Genomic DNA, 21286 nt, shown 5'->3' with positions numbered 1-21286 from the left:
AAAGAAAATAGGAACTCTGGATCTATTCAGCTTGGGGAGCTCACCATCAGTGTGTAGGGCCCTTGATGCAGAGAAATTACGCTGCTACAGCAGATGTCCAAGGTCCATCAGGTCTGGACTGGGATTCCTCAAAGCCCTTCAAACTCTACCTGATTTAGAAGGCCAGCCTTCTCGCCTCTTCTGCTTTGACATTAATTCATCTTTCCACCCCATTAGACTATGATCAATGGACTTTTCTGTGAAGGTAGGGCAGCCTTGGGATGAAGGCACTGGCATAGCATTTAGGAGACCTGGTCTGCCATGGATTTTCTCTGTGACTTCAGGCAAGCCACTTAATCTCTGCAGGCCTCAGATGTAAAGTAAGGATAACATCTCCTTCCTCCCACCGTCTCCCTGTCTGTTCATTTACAGAGTGGGCTCTTTGAGTCAGGAATTGTCTCTTACTATGTGTTTGTACACTGACTAACATAATCGGGCTCTCATCTCAGTTGGGACTGCTAGAAGCTATCCTAATACACATTATTACTGGAGGATTTTTGTATTCGGTTTTTCTCTTGGCACATTTTTTGTGCTGAAGAGGATAATGTTGTTCTCTATCACTAGCTGCTGCAGTCGATGCATGCTGCTGAGATCTCCCTAATTCCCACCTGCTTTGCTTTTTTGCAGCTGAAATTCTTTGACTGGCCATCTTCTTCTGCTCCAAAGCTTTGCCAGCGAGACCTACCATAAATAGCGGCTGCTGCATATTCCCCCTCCTCCATCCCTTTATGGCCAGAGGTGATTGGTTCACATGGCTGAGCAAAGGACCAGCTGTACTAGCACCACTCATGTCAAGTACCTACCCTGTTGCACTGAAGCCAGAGCATAAGTATTGAACTGAGGATTTAGCACCACCAAGATAAAAACCATGCTCACGGCATTAATAGGGAAATGCAATGACAATCCTATTCCCACGTGCATAATTGTCCCAGGATACTGAATGAACAGCACAGTGGTCAGATACAATGGTAACCGATCCGCTTACCCATTGTCCTGCCACAATGCAGCTAGTCATGGGCATGCCCAGCCTCTGCTGTTTTGTGATATTGACCTAGATCTGGATGAACAATTCACCACCAAATAATTTATTGATTTAGTCCCTTGTTGGGAATTGTCCACAGACAGGTGGCGATTTTTACATATTTGTTTTCTCGTCAGCATTGTTGGATGAGTTCTGAGCATGAACCAATTTCAGCTTAGGCCTTGTTCGCAAAGTGTCTGCTGCCAGTATGCATTGTTCCCGAGTCACTAGGTGCCCTACGTGATTAGTCACCTAATTCACATGGTTGGGTTTCCATTTTCCCCAGTTTGGAAGAGCTACACTTTATAAACAGGAAGACTACGTGAACTCATTGATTGGTTGCTTCTCTCAGGAAAGCACCAGAAGATCATTATTATCCTGCTCACCGGATTCCAATGCAAACCAGTGCAAAGGCATCCCAGGCAAAGGTGGAGTTTGGTTCCTCCCATTACTCCCTGCTCCACCTTATGCAAACTAGCTCGCTCGGCAAACTGTCCTTCCCTTTGCTCCCTCATTATTTCTTCCATAACAGCATCACTGTTCCTGCTTCGTCAGAGACCGCAGGGCCCTTTAGTTCCACCAGAACCCTTAGCATTTGATGCAGCAATGTGGCAGTGTGGCTCCAGATGTCCCCCAAAGCACTTAGGGAGCTATATGTTTATATACTGGGTAGTCAAACCTTTGGCCAGCTAGGTAGGGAACTATCCAAGATGCTGGAGCAATAAGACGATGTAAAACATGGTCTGAGATGCCTTCCTCTTCTCAGTGGCTTTGTTTCTGCTGAACTGGTCTTAACGAAAACACTGGGGAGTTATTTTCTCCTCTTTATGTCACTCATTGGCCTTATAACGAGGCTTACGTCCACCATGCAATAGGATTGATTCTTTGCCTATTTACACTGGTTTTATACCAGGGGAACTTCACTAATGTCAGTAGAGTGCCACCTGCATGAACATGGTGTCCCGGAGTAGGGAATCAGACCCGTAATAGTTTGACACGGCTGCTTCCTGTAATCTGTATCCTGCCTGGCTTCATATTATTCAACTCTAAGGGTATATCTACACTGAAAAAAACAAAACAAAAACTGCCAGCAGCGAGCCGCAGAGCCCAGGTCAACTCATTTGGCTCATGAGGTTCCCACTACAGCATTAAAAGCAGCAGTGTAGACATTCCTGCTCCAGCTAAAGCCCCGGCTCTGAGAAGCCACCCCCTCACTAGGTTTCAGAGCCTGGGCTCCAAGCTGGGCGGGAATGTCTACACTGATGTTTTTAGCCCCATTGTGTGAGTCCCGCGACCCACAGTCAGTTGACCTGGGCTCTGAGACTTGCTGCTGTGGGCTTTTTCCTCCCCAGTGTAGACGTATCCTGTGCTGGAACTTTCAGAGATGTCTATGGGAGATAGGCACCCAACTGCCATGGAATTCCAAAGGGAATTGAGCTCCTAATTGAGCACGTGTATTAAAAACAATGATTTGCACTGACAGCATCTTCTCTCTGAGGAGCTCAAACATGCATGAACAGTTTCACAGCACCCCTGTCTGTCAGGTCAGCATCTGTTTCCATGCAGTGTGGGGGAAGGAGAGAGCGAGGAAAAGATCTGGGTCCAGCAAAGCACTTAAGTATGTGTTTAACTTTAAGCATGTGAATAGTCCCACTGAAATCAATGGGTCTGCTCATGTGATTAAAGTTAAGCATCTACTTAAGTATGTTGCTGGATTGGGACCTTAACATTCTTAAATATAACAGACCAGATCTTCAGCTAATGTATATCAGTGTGGACCCATTGAAGTCGAAGGAGATACATCAGCTACACCCATCTGGAGATCTGGCCCAATAGATTTAGAATAAAATAAAGCATTGTGAAAGTAACCCTTCCTTGCCTCTCCCATAGTGATACTGCCTTCTCCCTAGTGTCCCTGGGAAAAGATGAAGTCCCAAAACAGGAAAGTTTTTATTAATAAAATGAAATCCAAAATGTGTTGTTTTTCTGAGCACCCATTTGGGATGCTTTTCGCTGTTCATCTGGTAACAGTTACTGCACCTGTACACCTAAAGTCCATACAATTGGGAACAAAGGGACATTCCACTTAAATTAAAAAGCAGTTTTCAGATTCCAAAAGGTTTACAGCTCCCATATCTTCTCCTCTCCTCAATAGACAGTCAATCCCCGGACAGATTCCTTTCCAGTCTGGGAATGCTGGATACAAACATGCCCATGATTTCCTTGTATCTGAGAGGAAGTGTTTGGAGATTAGTTTTAAACAGGAGTTTTGAATCTTTAAGCCGAGATGGAAAGGCAGGAATGTGTTAGAAAAGCAAGTGTGTTTAGGAATTTTGGAGCATTAAAGTATGGCCACACGTGGTGACAGCGGGTCATCCTGATCAGGCTACAGGAAGATGAGTGAGGGAGACAGTGAGACACAATTTAATTAATACTTATGCTGAGTGTAGTGTTGGCATTTCTGGTTATGCTTTTCATGGGTTTATTTCAACCAGTGATGGGGTTGATATCATATGAAGGAGATGATGCTCTACTGCCTTCCACCTTGTGTAGTCACCGAAACCTGTGCAGAGGGAGAGAACTCACGCAGTGATGTGAGCGGAGAGTTCTGACAGGGTAGCATTTTACACTCGGAGCACACAGCGCAAGGCAGGGGAGAATCAGTCTCACGGTGTTTCAGTTCCTTGGACAGTGGAAACACTGCAAGACCAGCTGCTGTGGTTTGTGGGCCCCACAAATGGTTTCTGGAGGCATTAAAAAAATCCATGAAAATTGTAAGTGCCAATACAAAGTTAGAGATTTGGCTTTTGAGGGAGGTGTCCACTTACGGCTTCCTCTGGAATCCAAATGAAGGTCTCTATTAATACAGGGTTAGCAGAGGATAAGAGGGCACAGGATTGGGCCTGAAGTAAGGGCAATGGAACAGAAGCATAAACTCCACAGAGGAACCCTAGTGCAACACTGACAAATGATGGGCAACCCTCATAAGGGCTGAAGGTTCAGTGTAAGTTGTCTGGGAAGGGTCAGGTTGGGTTTTTTTCCCAGTATGTCTGTGGGAACCAGGCAGCTGTTTCCAATCAGCGGCGCTGCGGATAGGTGGTTGGGTCAATGTTCAAATAATACCACCTCATTCTTCAAGTGGAAAACCCAAGTGCCTGGGGCCTGAGCTGGACTGTTTTGTGTAGGGAGTTTGGGAAGGATTCTGAACCCTGCCCAGCTGAACCACATGTGTTGTGTGATTTCCCCCCCTCCCCCAAACTGGCCCGAGTTGTTATGAGTTTGGCAGGCATAGCTTCACCACAACTTCATGACATTTGGATCACAACATCCATTGGGCTACATTGCTGCAAACATCATCACGTTGTGCTGATGGCCCAGAATGTCCTGTGCTTTAAGCACCCAGAAGAGGGAGGGTTCTGAGTTTGAGCTCAGATTCTAGCTCATTGCCCTTTATGGCCAGAATCTGGGGTTTGCTAACTCCTAGGGATGGAGGAAGAATAAAAGGGACCCAAATCCACACATACTTCAGCCTAGCATCCCTGCCACCTGAGGATCTCTCTCTCCATACACCCCAGATGGACTCTGGTCTTCTTTCCGCCTCTTAGTGCTTGATCTTCCTCCTAGAGTGGAACAGCTCAGCTCAGCATACAAGGGGGCCTGTTCTGCTATCTGTTACCCTACCTCCGACTCATTGCTCCATCTGGGACCCTACGGACTAGAGAAGTGCATTATAGGCTTTTCACTTTCCTTTGAAGAATCAATTTTTGGCCAGTGCTGGAGGCAGAATACAGAATTAGATGGCCCATTGGTCCAATGCCAAAAAGGAGATTGTTTGTTCCTGTGATACCATAGTGAAGGGTCACCTTATTTCTATCTTGGCTGGTCATTTCTAGACACAATGGACCTGTTTTTCTTCAACTTATAGGAGTTTTACATTAGTGTGCCTTCATTGACTTTAGTGGAAATAGTCCCAATTTACACCAGCGTAGATGAGAGGAGAAATCATTGGCTTCTCTTAATATTCATGGGAATATGGGTTAGCTAGAAACATGGCTAAGATTAAATTAGTACAAATCCTAGTGGGAGCCTTCTTAAACTGGGTTAGCTCTTATACCGTGCTTCTCATCATAAATCTCAAAGTGCTTTACAAAGGAGTGTCAGTGTCATTATCCCCATTTTACAGATGGGGAAACTGAGGCATGGAGGTGACGTGACCTGCCAAAGCTCACTCAGCAGGCCAGTGGCAGAGCTGGGAATGGAACCCACCCAGGTCTCCTGCATGCCAGTCCAGGACTCTATCCACCAAGCACACTGCCTCTCTTAATCAGATTCAAGAGTGTCTAAGGGGGGTCACAAATCAGAGCCCAAACTGTGTATAGACCAGTCCTAAGATGCTAAACATAATGATTTCAATGGGAGTTAGGCCCTTGAATATCTTGAAGAGCTGGGTCATTGCTTTCTCATCTCCCAAACATTTCTCAGAAAAAAGCTAGCTCCTAAGGGCTCTCTTGGGGTTTCATACCTCATCTTCTGAAACATCTGGTACTGGCCACTATCAGAAACAGGATGTTGGACTAGGTAGACAATGGGCCTGATCCAGTCTGGTAATTGCTACATTCCTGTGTGACTGTTACACACGAGGAGCCACGAGCTCAATGCTGTGGGGATGGGAGAACAAAGGAGACGGCCTGAAAAATGCCAAAGAATAAATGTGCATCCTGCCAACAGCCTCAAAAGCATCATCACAATTTGCTTGGTTCTTCTGGCATGAAGGGAGATGCCAGTGATTCACAGCTCACTCATAACAGACGGGATCCAAAAAACAAAAGGTCAATAAAAGGTGACTTGGTGCAGGCACTGAATGGAAAATTATGAGCAATCGTTATATTCCAGTGACTCATGTGAAGGTCACCCCTGGCCAATTCACCTCTGCCATCAATTGGCACAGAGCGTGGACATTACTCACCCCGTTACGGGAAGTATCTGGACACAGATTGCTCGGCAGCTAAGCCTGGTGGTGGTTTTCCTTGACCACAGGCTTGGGTTAATTACAGGGGCAGAGACGACTAGAGGGTGTAGCCACACAACTCCCAGTAACGTCAATGAGCGGCTAAATCATCTCTTAGGTAGCTTTGAAAAATCTCAGCCATCCTCAGCACCTTGATTTCTATTTCCCCTCCCACCACTGTCACCATTTCATTGCCTGGAACACCCTTTTCTTTTCTTCTTCATCCTTTCCTGCATTTGCTGAATAGCAGAAAGGGGTCAAAACCAGCATCTGACCGCTGCTCTCTGGTAGTTCAGAAACAGGAAATATATCATGGCTCAATTTGGTTCACATCCTCCAAGCCCGATCCCCTTGCATGCCCCTACCTATCCCTGCCTACCAAGCGCCCACACCCGCCCCATCTCTGGACTAGACCCATGACATCCCTCCAGAGGGCAAGGGGAGAACATTGCAGGGTAGACATATGCCCAGATCTAAACAGCAGTACAGGGCATAGAGCACTTTGCTGTCCAGGTTACTCAGCACATGCTAAAAGAGAGAGGAAGGACAATCCATTGGTTAGAGCACTAGCCTAGGACTTGGCTTAAACTCCCTGTTCTGTCATATGCTTCCTGTGTGGCCTGGGACAGATCATGTATTCTCTATAGGCATCAGTTCCCCAGTAGAGAGAATAGCAAGCCCTGCCTTGCAGGGGTGGTGGAAGGTGCTCAGATATTGTGGAGGTAGGGGCTGTATAAATACCATAGAGAGAGCCTGAGAGGAGGAAATAGAAAGAGGGGAAATAGGAGAGAGAGAAATTTTTTCACTTCAAGGTCCCAGAAGCAAAGACAAGGTTTTCATCTCGAGGCCAAAAGACCAAAAACATCAAGACACTTGATCACGGCCTTGGATAGACCAAGAGACTACCTACACGTAGCCCAAAGGGCAAAACAATAGTCTTCTATCCCTTCATGGCTCCAAACAGTATAAAGGGAGATAGACGCTACTGGCATTGACAGACATAAACAGCTAATAGGACACAAGATTTGTGTGTCAACATTTGCTGTTATTTAGATTGTAAGTAAAAGGACTGGCAGGACTCGAATGCAAGCCTGGAGGCCTCTCACGCAACCAACACCCCCACACTGCCAGCCGGTGGCAGCTGCAACCTGGATGCTCCCTGTGAGTCACAATCCACAGGGACTGACTGACAGTTGTCTTTAGCAACCCCTGATTGGCTCCTTGATCCTACATAAGCCCATGGGGCGTACTGGGAAGTGTCCGGGCAACAATATGGATTACCAGCTAGCTGCCATGACAACCCTGCTTCTCTGCCTTTGAACTCCCGGTACTGACTTTGGCTCTGATTTGGATCCTGATTCCTGATTGACCCCCTCAACTCCAACACTGAGATTCCGATATGTAGTATTGATTCCTGGCCCAATTCCTGACTTTGTCTCTGACCCTCAGCCTTGGCTCCTGACTTAGACTCTAGCTTTGACCCTCAACTTGACTCCGACACCAGCTCTGATCCCTGGCATCAGTTCCTGGCTCCCAAGACCCTGCCACTAGTCCTACCTGACTTTGTCCGGGATCCTGACAATAAGCTTTTTGAGGCAGGGTTTGCCTCTGACTATATGTTTGTACATGCACAATGGGCTCCTGTCCTCTGTAGGGTGCTCCAGCCACTGCAATTATAATAATGTCAGAAACTGAAGCAAAAGAGGAATCATTTAGACATAGCTACTGATCATTATAAACACAATAATCAAATCCACATTGAAACTAAACAGTCTGATTTAATCCAAGAAGGGTATGAGGCTTTTCCACCCCAAGACATTTAACCACAAAACATAGGATATGCCAGGAAAGATTTTTCACATCAATTGTGTAAGCTGGAAGCTCAATGACTTAATTCCAGCAAGAAAACAAGAGCATTGAAATATGTTCCCAGGCCTCAAAATACTGAGTGGGAAAATTTTGTGGAAAATTTTGACTTTTGGTAGAAAAAAGTAAAACTGAAAGTTTTCTGCCATAAGCTAACAAAAAATTCAGGTTTGGTGTTTGCCAGTAGAAAAAAGCAAGACTTTTTTTGAGAAAAATAGATACTTGCTGTGAAAATTTTCGTTTAATCAAAATCCAAATTTTCCAGACCAAAAAAAAAGGTTTGATGGGAAATTTTTGAGCAACCTACTTCCAGGAATTCCAGGAGATTCCTTGCCAAAGTAAAACTTGGTGTATGGCCATAACTCTTTGCCCAGTTGGGTCCTTGCTTGGCCCTAGTGACATTTCCTTTTATATTTGAAATACCCCACACCCCCCAACACATTGTGGATAAATTTTACACACTAGAGAACAGGAAACTTAGAGGGGCAAAGGGCTGAGAAAAGGAATTCAAAACTAGCATTGGGTTTGTTTATGAAAAGAAATTAACAAAGACATAATGAAAGCAATCCTTACAGCATGATAGCAATCTGTCCAACTCCAAATTATCAACAGAAGTTACCTTTCCCATTACAAATTGCTGAAGGCAAAAACCATTAACACAGACAAATTCTGGAGAGGCAGTGCCAGTTTCAGGAGCAGAGTGCATATGTTTTTGAGTTGCTCTGTGAGTCAGTGAAACTGGAAAAAAAATCCTCATGTGAATGTATATTATATTCTCTCAAAAAGTCTCTTTAAGAGAACATCTTCAAATGTTCAGTGGTTATAAAATGCCAACGTTAAGGTTTCAATTGCAACCTTAAAGAGACTGTGTCAATCTGAAGATCATTTTTTCCCCTTAAAATTTCTATTTGTTATTGCTAGCAGTAACCCCGAAGACCGCTACCATGGAAAGAGAGTTGAGAGAAAAATTCTCTCTATTTTTCTTCAGTTTATTTTGTGCCTTGGACAGCATTTGGTGTATGGTCAATTTCATCACTCCCTTGTTGAGGGTCATTTGCACATGGTGTCTCATGCTGACATCCCTCTCATGCATTTCTCACACTCTGCAAGAGTCTATTTACCAGGAGTAGCAGAAGTAAAGTTGAAACTGGAAAGGCAGCAGGCAGGTGTGAGCACAGAGAGAAAAAGGGGAAGAAGAGACCCAAGCATATAAGGGTTTGCTCTCAAACCTGCACAAAATATCCTTCCAAACACCCCTTAGAAGTACAAAACCTCTATTTGTATTTTTAAAAGTCATTAGAGTTGTTGCCATTAGCCCAAACCAAGCACTGTAAACTCAGGAAACTAAGAGTTAAGGTTACAATTAAAAGAAATATAAAATTGTTCAGGTAAGAAATGCCCAAGTAAGTGACCCACACAAACTTAAATCTGCCCTGTAGTGACACAATGCAATGACCACACAATTATAATTTTTAAAAAACCAAAACCATCTGACCGCACACCACTAGATGTGACCACATTGGAACCCAGAGGGGGCCTCATTAAACAATTACAACCATACTTGCTGGGGACCACATCCTGAAAGAAATAAGTTTCTAAGGCCCCTCTTCTGGCCTTCAAACAACCCCCCCAACTTCATCAGAAGCAAGCTCCCCACAGACCAGGACACTCAAAGTGGCACCAGACCTTGCCAGAAAAACAGATGCAAAACCTGCAGACATATCTCCACTGCTACAATGATCAACATCCCCCAGAACACACCTTTCAAGATCCATGGCTCCTACACACACTTATTGAAACATGGGGTGTACCTCATCCAGTGCACTAAATGCCCCAATAACAACTGTGTGGGTGAAGCAAGACAAGGTGGGTGAGGTAATATCTTTTATTGGACCAACTTCTGTTGGTGGGAGAGATAAGCTTTCACGAACAGAAGTTGTCTCAATAAAAGATATCACCTCACCCACATTGTCTCTCTAATTATAATTAAGGCAGTTTAATATTTGTGATCCCAGATCAGGTTGTACTGATTTTTAAAACACATAAAAAAAAAATTCACATTTGCCCCCCTCATGGCACACTATCATTGTTAAATTAGTTGATTTTTTTTTCAGATATAGCCTGTGCACAAGACTTTAACTGATTTTAACTATATAGAAAGTTTGGATCTACATTATACCATTGTTAAAGTTATTCGGGACAAAGAAAAGACTGAGTCAGATGCTAAATGTCTTAAAGGACCCAGTTTATATTTAATTTAACTCAAACTAAAAAAACAGATTTACTTGTTAATTCTCAGAAAATTCACCTGTTCTCAAAAGAGTAAGGGTGATAAGTTTGGAAAGCAGCAAGCACATGTTGTATTTTTCATTCAAAACAAAGATTGAGTCCTTCTTTAAATGTAAAATGAACTTATGTGTGTGGATACATGTATGTATTATTTCCTGAGCAACCCGAGCTGCCAAATACATACTGTATATCCACACCATGACTACTCTTCTATTTTTAGCATACTAGCTCAATCAGAGCTAACATGGGTATGTTTGCCCCTGATCTGGAAACTACACCTCTAGCTGGAGTGTAGACACCACTCCAATAAGTGGTGTGACTGTAGCAAGTATAGACATGCCTGAGCTAGCTTTGAACAGCAATAGCAGTGAAGCTGTACAAGCTCACTTGGGACCCTGGTATGTACTCCATCAGAGCAGCCATGCGGCCGGCCGTGCTGCTGCAGCTTTAGTGCTCTTGTTATCTGTGTTACCTGAGCTAGCTTTGATCTAGTTATGTCTGCACATGCTGCAGTCACACCTCCGACAGCAATGTAGCACTGATGTTGGGCACAAATGTAATCCTGATAGAACTGGAAGAAGGGCACAGATTCTCTCATACCAGTAGTTTGGGAAAATTGTCACTAGATGTTAACCGTTGAAAAATGTATTTACTGGAAAAAATACACCTATAATCATATTTATAATTTGATATAAAGTGAATGAGCATCTCACTAGATCCCACAGACCAGACTAAACTGCTGTAACTGGTTTCCGTTTACTCTGGATATGATTTCAGTTGGGATTTGTCACACACCCCTCCGCCCCAACACACGTGCACGGACCCAGCCCTTTGCGTCTTTCAGCAATTATTAAGGAGAATGGTTAGTTCTCCTTTTGTAGCAGGGTTTTCAACCAGGGCTCCAGGTCAGATGGTTCCCATAATATAGTAAGTCCTCTATGTATCTCAGGCTCCAAGGCATGTGTTTGGAATTCCTTGTCTGTTTCATATTTTATTTTACATATTGTAATTTTTATGTGACTTATCACGTTGGTCCTTGGGAAAAGAATCAAAAACAAACACATTGTAAAAAGGCTTGCCAGTGGCAAATTATAGAGGTCAGGCTAAATGACCACGAAGGTCCCCTGGCTCTATAAACTATGAATCTATGGCATGTCTACACTGCAATCAGAGGTGTGATTGCAGCTCCAGTGGATGTATTTGCACTAGGTTTACAAGCACTAGTACAGCTAAAAATAGCAGTGTAGGTGTGACTAGGCAGGCGTCAGCACAATATGTATAAGTCCACCAGTACCCATGGCATGTACTTGCATTGCAGAAGCTGGAAGCCCCACATCTACAGTGCTAGTTTTAATCATGCTACCACAGGTATAGCTAGCACAGGTATTTCTACCCAACCTGCAATTGCACCTCGTACTGCAATATAGACATACCCTATGTTGTGTTTGTAACTGGTCAACACACCCCAATCCTCTGGTGCCTGTCGTCATATCTCTTAAAGAACACACAGTGACATAAAACTATGCAAAACAATCCCAAAGCCAGCACTACAAAGTCAATAGATATCATCCCCTCCCTTATATATAGAAACATTGGGTCCATCGCCCACCTCACATTCACAAGACCCTGACCCTGCCAAAACTTACACACGCGTTTAACATTGAAGTCTATAGCACTACTCAAGAGTGAAAATATAAGCCTGGGCATAAATCTTTGCTGGCTTCAAAGCCAGGTTTACAACATCTGCATCTCCGGCCATCTGTTCCTCATCCCCTCAGTCATGTCTCCCGGTGTCTCTTGCTACCCAAAAACCCTTCATATCGTTTAGTGCAACTGTTTGAAATCAAATATTGTATAACACAGTTTAAAAAGTGCCTACACTCCGTTTTCACTTCCTCCTGCAGCGTGTCTGCGTGTCTGCTTTCCTTTTCTGTCACCGTCTCATTTCACTCCAAAACAACTTTTCCTTTTTCCCTCTAAAAAAACTCTCTCTCTGTTCATTCATTGTGAAAATTCCTGGATCATCAATGGGTTAGTGTCATATTCCTTCCTGACCCCAATGAGTGATCATCTCGTCTGGTATCTCATCTCCAATGGTGGCCAGTAACAGATGCTTCAGAAGAAGGAGCAAAATACCATGGAAAAGGCAATGAGGAAATATCCCACTCACAAGCAAACGATACTAATCAATTTGCCTCATTAGTATCCAGAAGCAGTACGTGCCACAAGGTAATTGTAAAATGCATCAACAAAAAGTATTTCCATATATCTCTTTTACGGTTGCTGCCCCTTTAATTTTAGCTGGTGCCCTCTATTTTCTGTACTTGTATACCTTTCTCCTTGTATTGGGCAAGAGTAAGGAGTGCCTGACTGATCACTTTAATTGGACAAAGCCCACAAACATCTTGCAGCTGTGCACAGGTTTAAAGCCACATGAGACCCCCATAAGTCATAGTGTAAATAGAAATCAGCAGAGAAACACGGAGTATTCCTAAGGACCCCCCGGCATTTCAGAGACCAAACTGCTGGTTGTATTTTTTTTTTTTTTAGACAGCTGGAGGAATAAAACTCTAGTAAAACCAACTTTGGGGATATTATTTCCTATCTGTTATCCTGGCAGAGTGCTCCAGCCCTCACTAGATCTCACACTTTGGTGGAGAAGCCATGCTAGGTGGCAAAGCCTCACAGAATTCCTGGAGTCATCATAAAACAGGATGGAATTTGCAACATCCCTCTGGCTCTGGTGAATTCTTAGCGATCTCATTCTCCTTATTCAAAGCCTATGATGTATATGACTTATGAGGGAGGAGAGTACCCAATACCTGTCTGGTTTTAACTTGCACCCTGAGGAAAACCAGCAAAAAAACCCATCAGACCGTACTCCTGCCCTTTTAAATCTTCAGTGACCCCATTGAAGTTAACGGATTGCATGTGGTGCATATCTAGGCAGAATTTAACCCATCATCCTTGGACCATACTCATAAAAAGCAGAACACCTGGAGGATATCGCCTTGTCGTTTACATTTTTTCCAGTATGACAAAATATAGTGTGTTTGTTTTTACAGATTATTACAAGATCCTCATCCCTTTTCTGGTCCCTGCATATCACATAAAAGTGCTGGAGCAATGTGAAGGGTTTGTTAAAGCCCCATATCTTCCCTGGGCATAGGCATTGCAGGAGAGAGTGGTAATGCTGCTGTCAGAGGACCTGGTGTAGGAGCAAGCTTAGGATGGGGCTGGGGGTGAGAGGGGTGTGTCAGAGGCAGGATCGGAACATGCAGCACTGTGGAGACTCCAGGTAGCACTGCAGTCAACAGGGCAATCCTTTAGGGTAGGGGGCGCTCTCGAGAGCAGCTAAGGATTCGGCAGGCACAAAGGTGGCTTAAATACAGCTCAACCTGCATCCCCCTGGGCTGTGAGTTCTGTGGAGCACATGTAATACAGACAGACTGTGGTCGTCAGCGGGCAGGATCAAACCTGGGACCTCGGGAGCTTAGTGCATGAGCCTCTATTGCATGAGCTAAAAGCCATATGACTGTTAGCTAAGGCTCTAGAGCAGACTCATTAATCTCTCTCTAAGTGGTCTCGGAGCCACTAGGTGGGCCAGAACACCACAGCCAGGAGGTGTGTGGGTTACACACAGAATCTCACCTGTTATCATTATTATTATTCATTTATATTGTGGTACTGGCTAGAGGCCAACGAGGTTGCTGCCCATTGTGCCTTCCAGCCTCTCTCTCAAACAGGCCAATCTGTGGCCGGGAACACATGCGGCTTCACTTGTTTTTACTTTGTACTCAGAAAACTGCAAAAATCCATGTGGGTTTCAATTGGGAAGAATGGGGAAATGAAAGACATTTTGCACAGGGCTACTAAAAAATATTTTTGCAAGGAGAATTAAAAAAAAAAAAAAAGATTGCAAACCAATTGTTTGGCATTTTGTGCATTCCTAACGGCCTTTTCGAAACTCTGCGGGAACTACAATGCTCTACAAAGCCACCCAGAACTCCCTATAGCCTGCACTGGCAAAGATTTACTCATTCCTACAGTACTTGATTCATGAATATCTTTGCTTGTTTGGGTCCCACAGCGAGCTAGCTTTGCTGCTGGGAAGTGTCATTACTACATAGCCTTGTCCCACCTGTATCTGGAAATTCACTTTGACATGTTATTTTGTATGTATGGCCCATGTGGGCCCACAGTCAATGGCCTGTGTGATATGAATGCCAGCTGGCCTCCCCAGTAAACAAGAAAGGTATTTGCAATAGATATTTCATCTGTTTATAATTTTAACATGCAGACCTCAGACAGCTAGAGAATGTCAGCTACAGATCACCTAGTGTGCCAAATCCTGTTAGTTCTTGTTACCAAGGACTGGATCAATAGTGCTGTAATTCACGGCATTGACAGGATGTTACGGGAAAACATAAGATGCAAATGAACATGAAAAAGAACATTGTGGTCAGATCTCTGAAAAGGTCATTTTCCTTTCATTAATATCCAAATGTATTTTGACCCAGTTAGATGATTTCCCCCAAGTAACGCATGCATCTTGGAACCATTAGCAGATTTTCATTTAGAAATCCCGATCTAAACCACTAATGCATTTTATGGGTCCCTCCTGATCAGGCCTGGAAAAATGATGGCATAGGAGATCCAGTAACAACAGAACTTGAGCTTCCAGGCTACATGCCTCATCCAAGAATGGAACATCCAAAGAGGTACTGTGTTCCATGGATGCTGAATAAATACCTTTTTATCTAGCATTGTCAGAGTATGGAGTCTGTGGGATTAGAGAGTTTAGAGCTGTTTAAAAAACTAACTTTGTTTCTCATTCTTTTCACTGAAACCGGTAGCCTGCTATTAGCAGGTTCTAGCTGAAAGATGATAGGACTGGAGAAAGGAAGAGTCTGTGTTTTCTTAGGTACAACTTGCAACTCATACAAGATAACAAGATTCTGCAGAATTAGCAAAACTATGGGCCAGATTCAGAGTTAGTCTATAATGGTGTAAATCCAGAGTGACTCTGTTGACTTCTTTGGAATTCTCTAGATTTACAACAGTGTAAACGGAGATCAGAATCTGACCCAACTTGTATACTTAGCCTATTATATACACTGAATGCATTTCACATTAGCTAATAAATTGCTCCATCTTATGTCTCTTAACCTTTTGGAATGATGAATATTTGGAATGTATTTTGAATGGTCCTCTGCCAAAGTCTAACAGCTATCTAGAGATTTGAAATCAAAAGGATGAGAAATGGAAACCTATAAATTCCCCGTAGAAGAGGCAGGGTAATTATTATCAGAGCTTTTGAGAATTGGGGGAAATGAGTGATATGTTGGAATCTACACTGCGCAATATTGCATAATGATCTTCACTTCCATGTGATGAATATATTATCAAATAATTCTCCTTTACTGCCCTTAATCAGTCATAACTAACTGACACCCCAACCTGGAAGTCTGGATGATTCAAGGGATTGGTAATGAGCTAAAGAATATTGCTTTAAATTTGGTTCAGAGCAGTAATAGCACTTTGCCCTTCTGTTGCATTTTAATCTAAGGATCTCAAAGCACTTCAAACGCATACAATTTACCACACTCCTGTTAGGTGCATGTTATCATCATCCCCATTTTATGGATGAGTAAATTGAAGAAAAGAGATTTAACGACTCACCCAAAGTCACTTAGCTAGAAGAACAAGGGGTGGAAGCCCCAGCCCCCCTACTCTAACCACTAGGCCATGGTGTCTCAGTGAACAAAAGTCATGCGATGACTGTTTCATGGTCTATTTGCAGGCAGTCAATTAGCTCAGCCACAAATCCAGATCTTGGATACAAAGCCACCATCACAGTAGATGATGACATCACTTTTACGCTTGTCTCGTCAGAGAGGCCAACACTTGAATGGGCCAAAGAGGAAGCTATGCTCTCACCTTTGGCTATGGACTGTCTAGACATGTTGGCAGGGCAGTGCTGAGAGATTTATATTGCCATTTCCATGCTTCCTGTGTTCTGCTGAAAGAGAATTTCTGCCTCCAGGGCTGGCAATACGGCACCTTGGATAAATTTCATAGAGTTGGCCAAAAGAAGCCAATAATTCTTGTATGGGAAGATTTTAAAATTCATTTGGTTTGTTTTTCCAAAATTCCTTCTGACAACTTTTTTCATGAAAAAGCAAAAACTGAAAAAATTAACTATTTTTGGTTTTTAAAAAAATCAGTGTTTGAAAACCAAAAAAATGACAATGTTAACAACAAAAACCTGAAATATTTTAGCAGCCAATAAAATGTAACCAATGTGTTCTCTCTCTGAAGGTAAACATTTCAATGCCCCATGTGTCAACTATCATACAACCACTGAGCATCTCTTGTGAATGGTCATTATATCAAAGCAGGATCACTTTATTCGAGATACGGAAACCAGCAGAGCTGTATGTTTCCCACACCAGTTCAGTTCACAAATCTCTCCTACCACACTTCCAGCCATACGTTTGAATGTCTAGATTAGGGGCAAGAAACAGAAGCTAAAGTCAAATGTATTTAAATATCAGATTGTTGTAACTATGCAAGGCCACAAAAGGGAATAAACAGAATAAGTCCTAGTGCTACCTAGAGACTGAAAGATGCCACCAAACTGCCCAAAGATAATCTAGTGCCCTGGCCTCACTTAGGGTATGTCTACACTACCTGCCGGATCGGCGTATAGTGATTGATCTATCGGGGATCGATTTATCGCATGTAGTGTAGACGCGATAAATCGATCCCCGATTGCTCTCCCGTCGACTGCTGAACTCCAGCAGTGCGAGAGGCGGAAGCAAAGTCAACGGGGGAGCCGCAGCCGTCGATCCCGTGCCGCGAGGATGCGAAGTAAGTAATTTTAATTCGATCTAAGATACATCGACTTCAGCTACGCTATTCTCGTAGCTGAAGTTGCGTATCTTAGATCGATCCCCTCCCCCTCCCCCCAGTGTAGACCAGGCCTTATATCCACCAAAGGCCAGCGTGGCGGGGTAGTCTGTCCTTTGAAGGCACTACTGGCTAATGGTAAGTCCATCCTGCCATCTGGCATGGCTCTTTACGAGTTGAAAGGTCTCATTGTAGACACGAGGACCTGGGAGATATTGGAAGAGAGGAAGCAGTCTTGCAAGTAAGAAGTGTTTGGGAGGAAATCCCATTATTGCTTCTTTAAGAGTTGGAGCCTTGCAGAAGGGGCGGAGCAAAACTCCCCTCTCACCCAACCAATCAGGGATGAGCTGGGAGAAGGGGACCAGCATAAATACTGCAGAAGACTGCTAAACCCTCTGAGCCTGAGGACCAAGTGGGGCTGGCTGAGGGAGAAGCTGGCTACAACCCAGCTCCAGAAGGACAGATGGGGAGCCCTGGTAAGGAGAGGGACAATAATTGCTTGAATGACCCAGCTCCAAGAGGAGGGCTGGGGCTTCTGCCATAAGGAGAAGTCACGGAGACTGAGAAATGACCATGAAGGGACTGGGAACAGAGCTTACAGGACAGGCTTCAGGGGAACCCTAAAAGCCAGACGCACCTTTTGTTTATTTGGGACTTTTTGTTATGGACCCTTTTGTATGAGGTTTTACAATAAATCAGCCTCCCAGGAGGGTATTTATTGAGTCAAGCATCAAGATGGCCTGAAGTGGATTTATTGGTTTCCTGAGAAGGGAAACTGAGGCAGGGAATCGCTGCATCGCCACACTAACTCAGCTGGGGGCACTACAGGGCAGGCATGCCCTATGACAGGCAGGGTCTTTTCTGTGTTTAGTACCTTAACCAAACGCACATCAGGCAGATGCAACAAATCAGAGATCTAGACCGAGATGAACATAGAAGGCCAGTTCCTCTCTGTGCAACATCAGTGGAGTTACTCCAGGGATGAATTTCATCCAGTGGGACAAACTCAGCGGTGGCATAAATGATAAGGTAAGGGCCACATGCTGGGTATAGGGTGGCTAGAAACTAGGTGTCAGTGACAGTGTTGGCTTGTACCAGCTCAGCATTCAGGAGGTGTGCAAAATGAGTGTCACTGAAATGCCAACTTAGTGGAAAGGTTACTAAATACCTCCATTTAACCTGTGCGACAGGCCAAGGTGGGCATGCCATTCATTTTTTAAGATTACCAAATGGCAGAGGTTCCCTTGAGGACCTGATTGCTAGAGCATCTGCACACCATATTTGTGGATCAGATGCGGATACAAACTTTGTATCCACACAGGGCTCTCCTGGTTCCTGACAGTCATTATTGTCACTGCCTGCAGGGAGCGCAGCATTTGTGCTGTCAAGACCTCTGCCAGCTGGGCTCAGAACCAACTTGGTTTCTCATAGATAGCCTTTGGGACTACACAACCAGTCACACCCTAGGCCTCATCTTTGGGCTGATCGTAGACAGAGTGTACAATGCTATTCCCCCTTCTGTCCTGTGCAGATCACCAGCTCATTCAGGTGGAAGGCCGAGCTGTTCCTGTCTCTAGGCAAGAAGGAACCACTGTGGTGGTCTGCTCATGAAAGCACATCATGGGCCCTTTTTCTTTCCCAAATGTTCTTAGGAAAATCCTACCCAGCCAATAGGCCCAGGGGGACAGAAGAACCAGTCAGACACTACAATCACTGTAGGATGGACACTCCTTCCTCTCACGGCAACCTCCAAAGCTCTCGTATGACCCAATCAGAGAAGTGGGAAGGGGCATCAGCACAGGCATAAATAGGCTTTGCCAGAAGGGATTCTTACAAGTCAACATTCCTGCTGTGGAGGAGACAAAGAGATCTTTTTTTCCACCGTCGCTCACTGCATCACACCCCACATAACTAACCCAGACTGAAAATCAAGTCTTCAACCAGCAATGCTTGTCCTGAACTCCAGAACCCAGCACCTCTGTTGTGAGGAGCTACCAGCCCACTTCCCTGAGATCACCCACACCTGAGATGGCTTCTCTGGACATCAGGGGCAGCAAGCCAAGCCACGCCTGGGCCCAGTAACCTCTTCCCTCCAAGGATTTGGTCCATTCATGCTTAGGAAGCACTAATAGAAATCTGAGCCATGACCTACCACTCCGGGCTAGTGAGAGAGGTTAGAGAATTTGGAACCCTTCATAACTGGGATCACCAACCTTTCCTTCGAAGAAGGAAATCTGCCTCCTGCCTTGAAACATGAATTACCCTGAGCAGAACTTAAGAAACCATTACTTAATGTAGTTGACTCACAAATTACTGCTCGGCGTCCCTCCCATTTCTGAGCAAGCTAATCAAGAAGCTAGCAGAGAATCAACTTCAAGTCTACCTCTCAACTGCCAATAGGTAGAGCCCTGCACAGATACAAAATTTGTATCCACGTCTGATCCGCAAACATGGGCCGCGGATATCCACAGATTTGCAGGTCTCTACTAATGGGAACCCTATGAGACAGCTCCAGCCTTTTCCATCTTGACTTTCCTATCCTTCTTCTCTGACTTTCTCTGTGAATTTGGGCAAGTTATGGCACTGCTCTGTGCATTAGTTTCCACACCTGTAGATTGGGTATATAATACTTGCTTCACAGGGGCACTGTGGGGATTAATTAACTTTTGGACAGTTCCTGGAACATGCAAAGCCCTGTGTAAATGCAAGGTGATAGTGTTTAAAAAACTGGAGAGCTGATGGGCCTTAAATCCAGTCAGGAGAGGACCCTTAATACAGAATTGGCCGTCTGATCCTGAAATAGGGTTTTTAAAATGCAGCTCGTTAAGTGTGTGCTGGAAAAACAGAAAAGCATTTTCCACACAGAAGAGGACATCCAAGAAAAGCCCTTTTGGACTGAAGTTGGCAAGGGGCTGCCGAGCATTTATCTTTGGCATAGAATGTGCTCTGTCAGGGGGTTGTAACTAACAATACGTTGAAAAACATGCCACAGACTTCCACTGTATTTTATTTGGCATGGAAGGATTAGTCCTCAGCACAAAGTATTTGCAACTGGCATCAGTTAAATGAGAAATTACAACCTTTAAAAGATCTATTTATCATCGGCTGCAAAGTACGGAATTTGCCGTGCAGATTATGCACCATAAACAGCGCACTCACATACTCTGCTTCAATGTGTTTGGCAGCGAGCAGCTAATTTAGGATGGACAGTTAAGAAGTTGATGTTTAGTGCCCCTTCTTCAGAGATTTTGCAATAAATTACTCTCCTCAACCCCACTCCTTCAGTTTCTGTGGCTGACAAATTCAGAGCATTTGGATCGAGCTACAATCAGGCTGATATGTGTTTTAATTTTTCCTTTTAGAATAGCCTGTCAGAGGTAATCAGCAATCTGATAACCAATTCTTGCCACTGGCTCCAGCCAGGCTGCGAACTAACCCCCTAGCGACAAAGCAACATTAAGCCTCTTTAAGGGGTACATTATTTAAAATGCTGAATACGTTGGGTTCTGATTTCAGTTCCAACAGTGGCAATCGAGAGTAACTCCAATGCAGTCTGTAGGCTAGATTCTCACCTAATGTGAATCAAAGTCAATGGAGCTATGCCAGTTTACCCCAGCTGAGAGACTGCCTCTGTATGTTTCGGTTTGAAGTCAATAGAGTTGTTTGCTCTGGATTTACACTGGCATAAGGGAGAAAAGTTTTGCCTTTAGTAACCAAGCATCTTCATACTGGCACAAACTAACTGAAACCACCTGACTACCCAACTGCACTGGAAGTCTCATGAGAAAGGTCTTTTTCAGGGTATTCCCTAGAGCAAGGAGAGGCCAGAACATAAGAACAGTCATACTGTGTCAGACCAAAGGTCCATCTAGCCCAGTATCCTGTCTTCCGACAGTGGCCAATGCAGGTGCTTCAGAGGGAATGAACAGAACAGGTAATCATCAAGTGATCCATCCCCTGTCATCCAGTCCCAACTTCTGGCAAACAGAGGCTAGGGACACCATTCCTGGCTAGTAGCCATTGATGGACCTATCCTCCAGGAATTTATCTAGTTCTTTTTTAAACCCTATTATAGTCTTGGCCTTCACAACATCTTCTGGCAAAGAGTTCCACAGGTTGACTGTGCGTTGTGCGAAGAAATACTTCCTTTT

At 44.2% G+C, this 21286-nt stretch overlaps 1 protein-coding gene across 2 annotated transcripts in view; it reads right to left on the bottom strand.

Annotated features, from left to right (window-relative positions):
* The window catches only part of PRRX1 (paired related homeobox 1), a 78699-nt gene that overhangs the window by 12766 nt on the left and 44647 nt on the right, over nucleotides 1-21286 (bottom strand). The gene's annotated exons all lie outside the window — the stretch shown is intronic.

The sequence above is a fragment of the Emys orbicularis genome, chromosome 8, assembly GCF_028017835.1.
Source record: "Emys orbicularis isolate rEmyOrb1 chromosome 8, rEmyOrb1.hap1, whole genome shotgun sequence".
Taxonomy (NCBI): domain Eukaryota; kingdom Metazoa; phylum Chordata; order Testudines; family Emydidae; genus Emys; species Emys orbicularis.
This window is presented reverse-complemented; position numbering and strand designations above follow the sequence as displayed.